Below are 12,385 nucleotides of genomic sequence, written 5' to 3' on the forward strand. Positions count from 1 at the left end.
TCCAGCCTGAAGTGCCGGGGGCCCGCTGTCCCGCCTGCGGTGCCCGCTGCACCAGCTTGAAGTGCCTGTGCCTGCTGCTCAGCTTGAAGTGCCCGCTGCTCAGCTTGAAGTGCCCGCTGCTCAGCTTGAAGTGCCAGCTGCTCAGCTTGAAGTGCCAGCTGCTCAGCTTGAAGTGCCCGCTGTCCAGCTTGAAGTGCCCGCTGTCCAGCTTGAAGTGCCTGTGCCCTCTGCCCAGCTTGTGGTGCCCTCTGCCCAGCTTGATGTACCCGCTGCCCTGCTTGATGTGCCTGTGTCGGCTGCCCAGCCTGATGTGCCTGTTGCACAGTTCAAGGTGACTGCTGCCCAGTCCGACAATCCGGACCCTGCCGATGACCTGGAGCCTGCCACCCAACCCAATGACCCGAAGCCTGCCGCCCAGTTCAATGTGCCTGCTGCTAAACCTGTTATGTCTTCACCTGCTGTCCAGCTTGAGATGCCCATTGCCTGGTTTAATGTTTTAGACTGTCTTCATATCCAGCTTAATGTGACTCCGCCTGCTGCCCAGCTTGATGCCATGGACTTGTCCCAGCAGCAGCTAGTTGGAGCGTCCGGAGGCCGCTCCTTTGAGGGGGGGGTACTGTCAGGAAATGTTCCATCCGCTGATAATATCTGTCTTTTGGCGTGCAGTACTGAGGTCCACCAGCAGGTGTCTCCTGTCAGGAGAGCTTTTCCCTGCTGATGTTATATCATCTTTGGGCTGCAGTACTGGCGTCCACCAGCAGATGGATCCTGGCAGTATGGAGCAGGCAGCACCTCCTGCAATCAGGTGTCACTTGAGGCCAATCACAGGCCCTGACCTGCTGCTTGTGATCCTGAGCCTGATTCTGAACCTGTTCCTGCGCCCTGAACCTGTGACCCATGGTTCTGATCCTGTTTCCCTGTCCTGGTCCCTACCCTGTCCCACCTGTTACCATCATCCCTGTCCTGCAGTCTGATCCGTCCATCCTCTCCCTGTCCTGTGTTCCTTACCCCATCTGCTGATCTCCCCGTGTATGACCTTGGCATGGCTTGTGTCTCTGATTCTGGACTGCCCTTGTTTATCTACTGATCCTCTGTGCATGACCCTGGCCTGCCTATCGTTTACGATCCTGGTATTTCCCATTTATTGTACATATCTGTCTGTTGTTGTTTGGGGTCTCTGTTGGTTGATTTATTGCACTGTGTGGTTGTATTTATATTATTCACTTTCCTTAATAAATCATTATATTTCATTATACACATTTGGGTTTCCTCTGTTGCAGTCCACACAGTTCTGGTCTTATCTGATACATGACAATTGGTCTGGGCAGGAAGGGTGTTTAAGTGCCCAGTAAGCAAGTGGTTAAATCTGCAGGGTGATCAAACCTTCACTTCCCGACACACAATCAAACAGCTAAAGGAACCCAAAACTATTTGCATTAACAATACAATAAACTTCAACAAATACACATATACTAGCCAAAGATACAAATACTTTATACTCACCAGATATGTGCGTCCCTTTACTGATAGAGTGTTTCACAAAACTTTCAGGACCACTCAAGCAGGGTTTCAGATTTCACGAACCAGCGCAAATCCTGTCCACAGGAGAGGGATGCTTAAAGTTCTGGGTCTCTTGTAGAGTTGAAGACTTCTTAGCTTATAGGAACTCAAGACAAAAATGCATTAGGGTTTTGAGTTCTGTGCAGAATTTCTTTACACATTCCTGCTTTTGGGGTGCCAAATGAAATAGATACGAGGTGGTTTTGGATTTCCCCTATGTATTATAAATATGTATTATTCTGTCTATTCCTATAGTTAGCTAGTCTATCAAAGCTCTGATAAGGTTAATGATGATGATATAATAACAATATTAGCTATAGAAATAAACACACTGCTTAACCGGTTCCCGACCAGCGCACGCCGATGTACATCGACAGAATGGCATGGGCAGGCATATTGGCGTACAGGTACGTCCAATCTTCAATGCTGCCCTGCCATCGCGAGTGCGCCGCCGGCAGCGCACTCACATGCCGGTCGGGACCCCGTGAGTCCGGTCGCGGGTCCTGCAGACCTCGATCACTGATCGTCTCACGGGACGGCTGAATGGAGAAATGCCGTTGTAAACAGCATTTCTCCATTCTGCCTAGCAACTAGTGATGCTGATCTCTGCTCCATGTGATAAGTGTTCACTAAATGAAAGCCCAACCCCCTACAGTTAGTAACACACCCCTAGGAACACTTAACCCCTTCACTGCCACTGTCATTTACACAGGAATCACTGTATTTATATAGCAGTGATTGCTGTATAACTGACAATGGTCCCAAAAATGTCCGATGTGTCCGCCATAATGTTACAGTCACAATAAAAATCGCTGATCGCCGCCATTACTAGTAAAAAAATAAAAATAATAAAAAATGATTAATAAAAATGCCATAAAACCATCCCTATTTTGTACACGCTATAACTTTTGCGCAAACCAATCAATAATTGCTTATTGCTATTTTTTTACCAAAAATATGTAGAAGAATATGGAAAAAAAATGTTTTATATATTTTTGGGGGATATTTATTATAACAAAAAGTAAAAAATAATGCATTTTTTTCAAAATTGTCGCTCTATTTTTGTTTATAGCGCAAAAAATAAAAACCGCAGGGGTGATCGAATACCACCAAAAGAAAGCTCTATTTGTGGGAAAAAAAGGATGTAAATTTTGTTTGGGAGCCATGTCGCAAGACCGCGCAATTGTCAGTTAAAGCGACGCAGTGCCGAATCGCAAAAAGTGGTCTGGTCTTTGACCAGCAAAATGGTCCGGTCTGTAAGTGGTTAAATAAGAAAAGATCTAATGTATTCACAAAGTATGTAATATGCTGACTGGGCTCCGAGGAAAAGAGGAAGAACTGCAACTGACCATTACTTTTAAAGCTCACTCAGACACCACCCACACAAATACCCTCTGCCTGTACTCCCCTGGTCAGAATGATAGTGCTACACCCCCAGTGCTGAGCCCTACACTTTTTTGGTGGCAGAAGCTGCCAACCAGCACAATAAGCCTCCACCTTCCCCCCTTGGAGCCTGGGATGCAGTACCGAACAGTGGTCACAATTTATGAATTTCCAATTTTTTTTTGTTTTAGTAAAAGGTTTAGCCTTTTATTACTATCACACATTGTTTACTGTTTTTTTCCAAAGAGAACACTCACAAATACTATAAGGTCATGTGCACACAGGCACAAGAGTCATACAACGTAAACTGCTGGTATATTATTTGACCTAGGAGACACAGCTGCAGTGTACAGTGGTTGTATTTGTTGTACTTATGCAAACATGCACATATACCTAAATCCCTGTATGCATATAAGAAACATCCTGGGATTTATGCCAGTGCACATGCACATGTTTACTTAAATCTGGTGTATAGCTGCAACTAGCTTGCATACAGCCATTCATTACTATGGATGACTATTCTGCAGCTGCATCTCCCATGTTTTTAAGATTATGTTTCTTCTATTGTACTTGATATTTACTTTGATTATATGTACTAGTAAAAGTTCCATTAATATTGTATAGTTGGAATCTACAGAATTTAGAGATGACTGTACTTGGAAAATATTTTTCTCCTGAAGCCCGTAAAGTGTTTGTTACCCTAGCTCTTCATATTCCTGATATGGGCCTGCTGTACCATGTACTTGTACGAGAAAGTATCCTGTTTTCTTTGTACTGCTTCCTTTATGTGAAATCCCTGGTGTCCCCACCAGTCTCTCTGCTTTCCTATTTAAAACTGACCACACTAAGAAGGGGAACACACTGTGTTCAGTTCTCTTGCTATACTGTACTCTCCTCCAATGATCAGACATGTCCTGACACTCCCACCCCCCTCCCCCCCCCCCCACTGCAAAGCAAAGTAATTTACTGGGAAGCTGTGTGCTGCTGCTTCTCATCCCCCTAGTTCTTATGGAGCTGAGAACCGAGGGATTGTGAAAGAAAAAAAAATCTATTTATATATTTTTTTATATCTATATAAAAATGTTTTGCCTTTCATTTCTATTTTAAACTGAAAGGGTTGTTTTACGGGGTGATCGTTTACAATCACTTTAATCAATATTGACCGACTTTATTTAACAAAATAAAAAGAATAAACACACAAACAATTCCCTTTACCCATTACATTTTACATTTCAATGAGTATTTAAGAGCTATTTTTCATATTTTTGTGAATATACAGTAAACATACAGTACATGAACATACTATATCTCTATACCTCTCAGCTATCCACTTAAATCTCCTCATGCATCATTAATTTACTGTCTGACATACCAGTATGGATGTCAAACTACTTTCTCAAACTTAAACTGTCAAAAACTGAGCTCATGGTATTCCTTTACCCTCCCCTTCCCCTTTATTCCCCTTCGCTGACTTTACCATCAAATTTAATTGCATAACAATCAGTCCCTCCACTCATGTCAGAGTTCTAGGTGTAATGCTTAACACTGATCTCTCCTTTAGGCCCTGCTTCCAATCACTCTCCAAATCATGCCACCTTAAAGAGGAAGTAAACCCTGATGGGTTTACTTCCTCTTTGTCTCCCTGCAAAGGTAAAGCATAATGGGCTACTATGCATCACATAGTAGTCCATTATGTGTCACTTACCTGACACAGGAGCTAGCGAAGTCACCACTGTCCCCTGTAGTTCCGAGCGTCCATCTTCTTGGTGGGTCTCGCTGCTCCGGCGCTGTGATTCGCCGGAGCAGCAATGACGTCACTCCCGCGCATGCGCACGGGAGCCAACACTCGCGGCATATCGCCGCGATCTGCAGCTTGCCCAGTACGCCTGCTCGCCGCTGTCTACGGCGCATGCGCCGAAGACAGCGGTGGCTGTCTTCAGGTAAATATCTCCTAAACCGTATAGGTTTAGGAGATATTTCTTGGACCTACAGGTAAGCCTTAATCAAGGCTTACCTGTAGGTCAAAGTGGTTTGTAAGGGTTTACAACCACTTTAACCTCTGTAACATTTCCTAAATCCATCCCTTTCTAACAATGGCACCAAAAAGCTATTCATTTCCTACCTCAACACAGGCTATCCCCCTTGATTTTATTATAAATGCTGCTGTAAGACTCATTTAGGATACTAAGTGCTCAGTGTCTGTTGCCCCCTCTCTGCAAATCTCCCAACTAGCTGAACATATAAAATTCAAAATACTAACGATAACATACAAAGCCATTTACAACACAGATACTTCACCAACCTCAAATCAAATCAAATTATCACCCAAACTGTCCATTCTTCCCTCCAAGACCTCCTTTTCTCTTGCTCATTCATTACCTTCTCCCATGTTTGCCTCCATGCCTTCCACAGAGCCTCTTCCGGGACCTTCTACCCCAATCTGTATGACTATCTCCTACTCAGCCTGCCTTTAGACCTTCCCTAAAAAACTAATCATTTCAGGGAAGCCTATCCTACCTCCAGCTAAAAAACATACTTCTACCTTCTATATCAGCTGGAAAAGATAATTGGAGCTGCATACAACAATGCTTGGGACATGGGTACCATCTAAATGAATTACAAACTCCTAGCAAGATGGTATCTTACCCCAGAGAGAACCCATAAATATCAAGTGGAGAGCTCACCTTTATGCTGGAGAAATTGTAAACAAAGGGCAACAATGACGCATATATGGTGGGATTGTACAAAAATAAAGGAGTATTGCCAAGAAATAGTGAGCTTTATAGAGGAGATAACGGATGAGAAATTTGAAAATAATATACAGGTGTGCTTATTCCATGACTCTAAAACTCCAAAGAACCAATATATGAAACAATGACTCGATGAAAGGGTTGATCCAAAAAAATGGCTAAATAGCGAAAAACCAGGTATAAGAGAGTGGTTTGACCGAATAAAGCACTATAATAAAATGGAATGCCTGGGTAGAAGAAATAAAGGACAATATCGAAACTATTGTAGTACTTGGGAAAGTTGGGAAAAATTGAAATCCTCAGATAAATACCTTGAGAAGATAACAGAAGGAAGAGGAATGTGAATTAGGAGTGGAAGAGATTTCAAATAAAACAAACCAGGGAGTAGGGTGGGGGGTGGGGTGGAATAGGGGGTGAGGGGTATGGGAATGGGGTGATAAGAAATACGTTTATTTTTTTTGTACGTAATTAAAAAGTGTATGTTTTACTTTTTTGATAATTAAACATAAATATTTTAGATTTAAGCCACGATGATGTGAAAATGAAAAGAGACATGTTTGAACTGTAAAGTTGAAATAAGTCTCAAGTCTCTTGGGAGATATATTTATAATATATAGATATATATTCATAGACAGTTGTGCTCATAAGTTTACATACCCTGGCAGAATTTATGATTTCTTGGCCATTTTTCAGAGAATATGAATGATAACACAAAAACGTTTCTTTCACTCATGGTTAGTGTTTGGCTGAAGCCATTCATTATCAATCCCTCATTTTCCACTTCTTGATTAGAGTTTGAACACTGCTGATTGACATTCTCAAATCCTTGGATACCTTTCTATAACCCTTTCCTGTTTTATACAGTTCAACTACCTTTTCCTACAGATCCTTTGACAATTGTTTTGCATTCTTTATCGTATAAAGCTTGTATTATTTCTATAGTGATGTGCATCTAAATACTTATGGTTAATGTGGTATGCTGGCCGCAGTATTTCATATGCTCCCAAATACTTTGATTAGATAACTGGTTAATTTCCCACTGCTAAAAGAGGGCCTGCTCTGAGTGAGGGAGCTACCAAATTTTCTTATTTACCTACAGGTTTAGCACAATATCCTGCTTGGGAAGGGCAATTTCACATAACCCCCCTAAAAAAGAAGCTGAACATGTACACAGGAAGTGGCTATAAAAAGGTTGCATTAGGTTAACAGTGCTAACAATGGTGGGGAAAAGGTGAAAACAGTGTTTTATGAAAGAAGGTGGTAATTGATAATGATATACACAGTGCATTTGAAACTAAATGTCACCCATCAGAGTCTTCAGTATAACTGATCCGTTCCCTTCCTGGACAACACTCTCCAAGTTTGACGCTGTTTCATCGGATTTTGATATTCTTATTTGATCACATTGGAACCCTCCTATTTTTTTTATGTATGATGGAAGGTCAATTAACATCTTCCGCTATCCTGATGGTCATAAATATTGTGATTGTTAAAAGTGAATGTGGGAGCAGAATCATTCTGAGCTTCACCAGGGCTACTATAGATTTGCACATACTCTTTGTCTTGCAAGCCTATCACTCTGCATTTCAAAATAACTGTACAAATCCGCAGATGCATTTTGTAGCTAGGCAAACATAACATTTCTCTGGATATTAGTACTTCAGCATCCAGATCACATTCTCTCCCCAGATATTTATGGCCAGCAGTGTTTGTGAAAATGTACTAAAAATGTAAGGATCTCAAAGACTGTCTATTATAATACATGACAATAGAAAACATAAATACATACATAAAAGTGCCCAACCCAGTGAACGTCCACAGCTAAAAAAAAAAAAAAAAAAAAATGTTTAGCTTTATATTGCATTTTTGTCAAGTAAATAAAAAATATACCATGTAAATATTTCCTTTTCAACACTTGTGGCAGAGGGGGAACTAGAAGCACACATTCCGCTTTTCTAAAGGCTGATTTATTAATGTTGTGAATACCCTCAATAGCATCAAAACAAGGCCCATCTATATTTTCATTAAAACAGAGGCAGACAACAAGCATGCAGGCACTGATGGGCTTTATGTTCTATAAATGGTCATGGATGACCACTGTATTAAATATTTACTTGCAAGCTCATTTTCCTCACCATCTGACTATGCTAGCGTTTGCTGGTAGAAAAAGTCCCTGCTCGACCTAAAGTGATACTAAACCTAAAAAGGTTTTTTATCTTAAGGCATTGCTTGCATTAAGGTAAAAAAAAAACGTTTTCAGTTTTCCTGTGTCCCCCCTCCCCTATGTGAAGTGGAGGAGAGGGGAGAAGAGATCAGGGTTGTGCATGGCTGCATCTATTCTCCCCTTTCTTTTTCTTTACACAGCATTCGAGCAGCAGCAGGAACTATTGGCTCTTGCTGCTGTCAATCAAATGCAGCGACGAGTAAGCAGGGGGCGGACTTAAGTCCCGCTGTGTAAGTCTATGAAACATGGGCATGTTTGACCATTCTTCCAGAAGTGCATTTGTGAGGTCAGGCACTAAATTGGACGACAAGGCCTGGTTTGCAGTCTCTGCTCTAATTCATCCCAGACATGTGCTATCGGATTGAGGTCAGGACTCTGTGCAGGTCAGTCAAGTTCCTCCGATCCAAACATGCTCATCCATGTCTTTATGGACCTTGCTTTGTGCACTGGTCCAAACCATTTGATGGAATGGGGATTATGGTGCGGAGTTGTTTTTCTGAGGTTGAGCTTGCCCCCTTAGTTCCAGTGAAGGGAACACTTAAGGCCTCAGAATTCCAAGACATTTTGGACAATTTCATGCTCCCAACTTTGTGGGAGTGGTTTGGGAATGGTCCCTTCCTGTTCCAACATGACTGAGTTCCAGTGCACAAAGCAAGGTCCATAAAGACATGGATGAGCGAGTTTCGGGTGGAGGAACTTGACTTGCCTGCACAGAGTCCAGACCTCAACCCGATAGAACACCTTTGGGATAAATTAGAGCAGAGACTGCAAACCAGGCCTTCTCATCCAACATCTGTGCCTGACCTCACAAATGCACTTTTGGAAGAATGGTCAAACATTCCCATAGACATACTCCTAAACTTTGTGGACAGCCTTCCCAGAAGAGTTGAAGCTGTTATAACTGCAAAGGGTGGGCCAACTCAATATGGAAACTTACGGACTAAGACTGGGTTGTCATTAAAGTTCATATGCATATAAATATATAGGAGGGGCGAGCACCACCGGCAGGCAGGGTGGAATGGGAGTTATTTTTCTAACCATTGGCCAAGGGAAGAGATAAGAGAGGAAGAGGAAAGCTGGCTGGATCATCACACAGAGCGATTTCCCACTTTGACAGCTTTGATTTGAATTGCCTGGCGCTTACAGTCACACACAGTCCCACCTTCTGGACTGGCTTTTTTGATAGACAGAACACTGGTCCAATGCCGGGACATGTGACCCCTGCTTGCTCCAGAAATAGGTCACAGGAGCTCAGAAGCATCTAAGCAGATAAATAGCTCATAGCCTTTCACAACTTTCCTATTCCATATAACACCCCATGTACACCTGCTGACTGCCTCCTGCATTTTCAGCATTCTTTCGCAGGCGGGTTAAAATTTAGAAAAATAAGATACCCATAACCAGGGTTTGCCACTTAAAGAGGAAGTAAACCCTGATGAGTTTACTTCCTCTTTCATTCCCTGCAAAGGCAAAGCATAGTGGACTACTATGCATCGCATAGTAGTCCATTATGTGTCACCTACCTGACACCGGAGCCAGCGAAGTCACCGCTGTCCCCTGTAGTCCGCCCCATCCATCTTCTCTGTGGGTCTCGCAGCTCCGCCGCTGTCATTCAGCGAAGCCGCGATGATGTCACTCACGCGCATGCGCACGGGAGCTGAGACACGCGGCATTGCGCGGCATCTTCATTATCGAGGATGCCACACTCAGTGCACCTGCGCGCCGCTGTCTACGGCGCATGCGCCGTAGACAGCGGTGCCCGTCTTCGGGCAAATATCTCCTAAACCGTATAGGTTTGGGAGATATTTCTTGGACCTACAGATAAGCCTTAATCTAGGCTTACCTGTAGGTCAAAGTGGTTTGTAAGGGTTTACAACCACTTTTAGGGCTCTCTGATCATCTATTCTCTGTATACTGTATCTATTCTGTATTATCTATATAGCTATCTATCTATGCAATATATTGTTTGTTTGACACAATCAATACTTTCCAGATGAAAAAATATGTATAAAGCTGAACTGAGCTGAAGGGAAATTACCAAACTACCCTTGTAGTAGGATAAATGTTCAGTTTTGTCTGGCATTTTATTAAAGAGTAGATGTACAATCCTTAGCTACTGCTCCTTTGGCTGCCAGCCTTCTTCTCTTCCCTCTAATGCTTTCTGCTGTGGATGGGCCCTCCTTATAATAGAGATCTGTGGGTCCTGCATTGTATATGATGATATCAGAGTGCCTGCGACTGATGAAGTGTAGAAAAGAATCAGCTTCAGTTGACCGATCTCACAGGGAAGAGGAAGTCTACGAGAGCAAGGCATAAGGTAATGAAAATTACTTTTCAATGTAACTCTGGAGTGAAACTGTGCTGTCACCATGCAGAGCAATGTAACATAACACATTCATTTATTTTCCCCTATCCCCTGCATAATATACACACTTTTATTTGGATCCCCTGAACCTCTCTTAAGTTGTTTTTTCCAGCGTTGTCAAATTGGGTGAATCACGAGGACCCTCAGAGCCAGAAATAACAGATATCTCCTTTGCTACCAGAGCTAGAACAAAGAATCTGAGGAATGAGTACTATCTGCTACTGTGGGACTGGGCTTCAAAGTCAACCTGATGCTTTGCCCTGCATAGGCAAAGCATACGTTTGCTTTAGGCTGAAGACTACACCAGTAGAAGCCACTTTTCTATATGTATTATTACAATGTAGTAGCAAATGCAAATTCAAAGACATTCCACATGTTTAAGCCTTTTTAAGCATAAAGAAGAAAGCATGTGCATAGTCATTAAGTGACTGTACATGAAATTGACATAACGTATTTACATTCTGTAAAGGTCATTGTTGTCCAAATCAGCATGAACAAATGCATTTACAAATGAAGCATGCAGAAGACATGGAGATTTACTTTGAAACCTGTAATTTGGCTGTCTGTTTTATTGTATTGTTGGAGGAGTAAAAAAAATCAAACAATGTGTAAGACATTACATTGCAAAAAATCACAAAGTACCATGATGACTGACAAGTCTTTTCAAGTATCACAAAAAAGAACCTTTCTGGCTACTTATATGTGCATGATAGCACAGAAAATAATTATTTGATGTTTGGGTCACAAGCGATGGAATGCATAATTAATCTGAGAGTGCTGCATTTGCATAATGGCTACTTCCAATTTTTGCTGTGATCTAAAAGGAATAATCATTATGAAGATTTCCCTTTAGTGTCACAATCTATTAATCTGTGAAAGGCTAAATATCAAGGAATGGGTCTTTTAATACTCAGGTATAACTTCAGAGTACTTGGACCCTTGTCATCTTGGCCATTTGCTTGTGATTCTGTTCTTTAAAAATTACTGTATATTAAGTTAAAGTGGTTGTAAAGTCAGCAGGTTTTTTACCTTAATGCATTCTCTGATTTAACGTAAAAAAAACCTTCTGCCTGCAGCCCTCCACCCTCAAGCCTGATCTTGATCCAGGGATGCACACAAGAGCACTGACTCCCTCAGCTCTCTCCCTCCTCATTGTCTCAGGAACAGCAGTGGGAGCCATAGGCTTTCTCTGCTGTCAATTACAGTCAGTTAAGAAGGAGCAGATGGAGAGCCGAGCCGTGCTCTGTGTGTCTTATCGATACACAGAGCAGGGCTATGGGGCACTAGGGGGAGGAGGAAAAGCCAGGAGCACTGGCATTTGTTTCTTTTTTATTTTTTTTTAAAAAGATTCTTTACAATCACTTTAATGTAGCATGTACCTGAAATATAAACATAAGTACATGCTTATTGTGCCATGTTTTTCAAAATGGAAAAAGGACTACTAAGATTAGAAGGGACCCGGAGGACGAGGTTCAGCAAGTCACCCACTGCATGTCACCCATTTTCAAACAAAATATGGACGTCAACATACCACTACCATGGACGGACCACCACGCCATCAAATTTAAAATCTTCATGAACACCACCCTACAAAAACGGAAACATGCAACAACAACTCATTGGACCAGATCGCATAAGAAACTACACTGCGAAATCTTCAAAACCACATTATCAAACAAAATAGCAATGCCGAATTTAATCCACTCAGCCAAACTAACACTCAACTCCTTAAACAAGGCATTACTACAAACAGCAGACTCAGTGGCTCCAAAATGCAGAACACTCATCCGGAGAAAAAACTCAGGAGGGTTCAATGGCACTCTTAGTCTACTCAAGCAAGAATGCAGAAGAGCTAAAAGAGTGTGGAGAATAAATCCTACCAAGGAAAACCACACAAACAAAAGACTCACGGAGAAATATCACAAAGCAATCTTCAATGCTAAAAAAGATTATTTCTCGAAGAGCATCTCATCGGCCTTAAACTGCCCTCGGGAGCTTTTCAAAATAGTCTCTCAGTCGATGAACCCCACCTGCTTAGAGCCACCAGCAAACGAAACCCAAGACTTCTGTAATGAGTTATCAGATTTTTTCATCAATAAAATC

Source organism: Lithobates pipiens, unplaced genomic scaffold, assembly GCF_037356315.1.
Source record: "Lithobates pipiens isolate NorthernLeopardFrog02 unplaced genomic scaffold, aLitPip1_a1.2 Scaffold_19, whole genome shotgun sequence".
In the NCBI taxonomy this organism is placed as follows: Eukaryota; Metazoa; Chordata; class Amphibia; order Anura; family Ranidae; genus Lithobates; species Lithobates pipiens.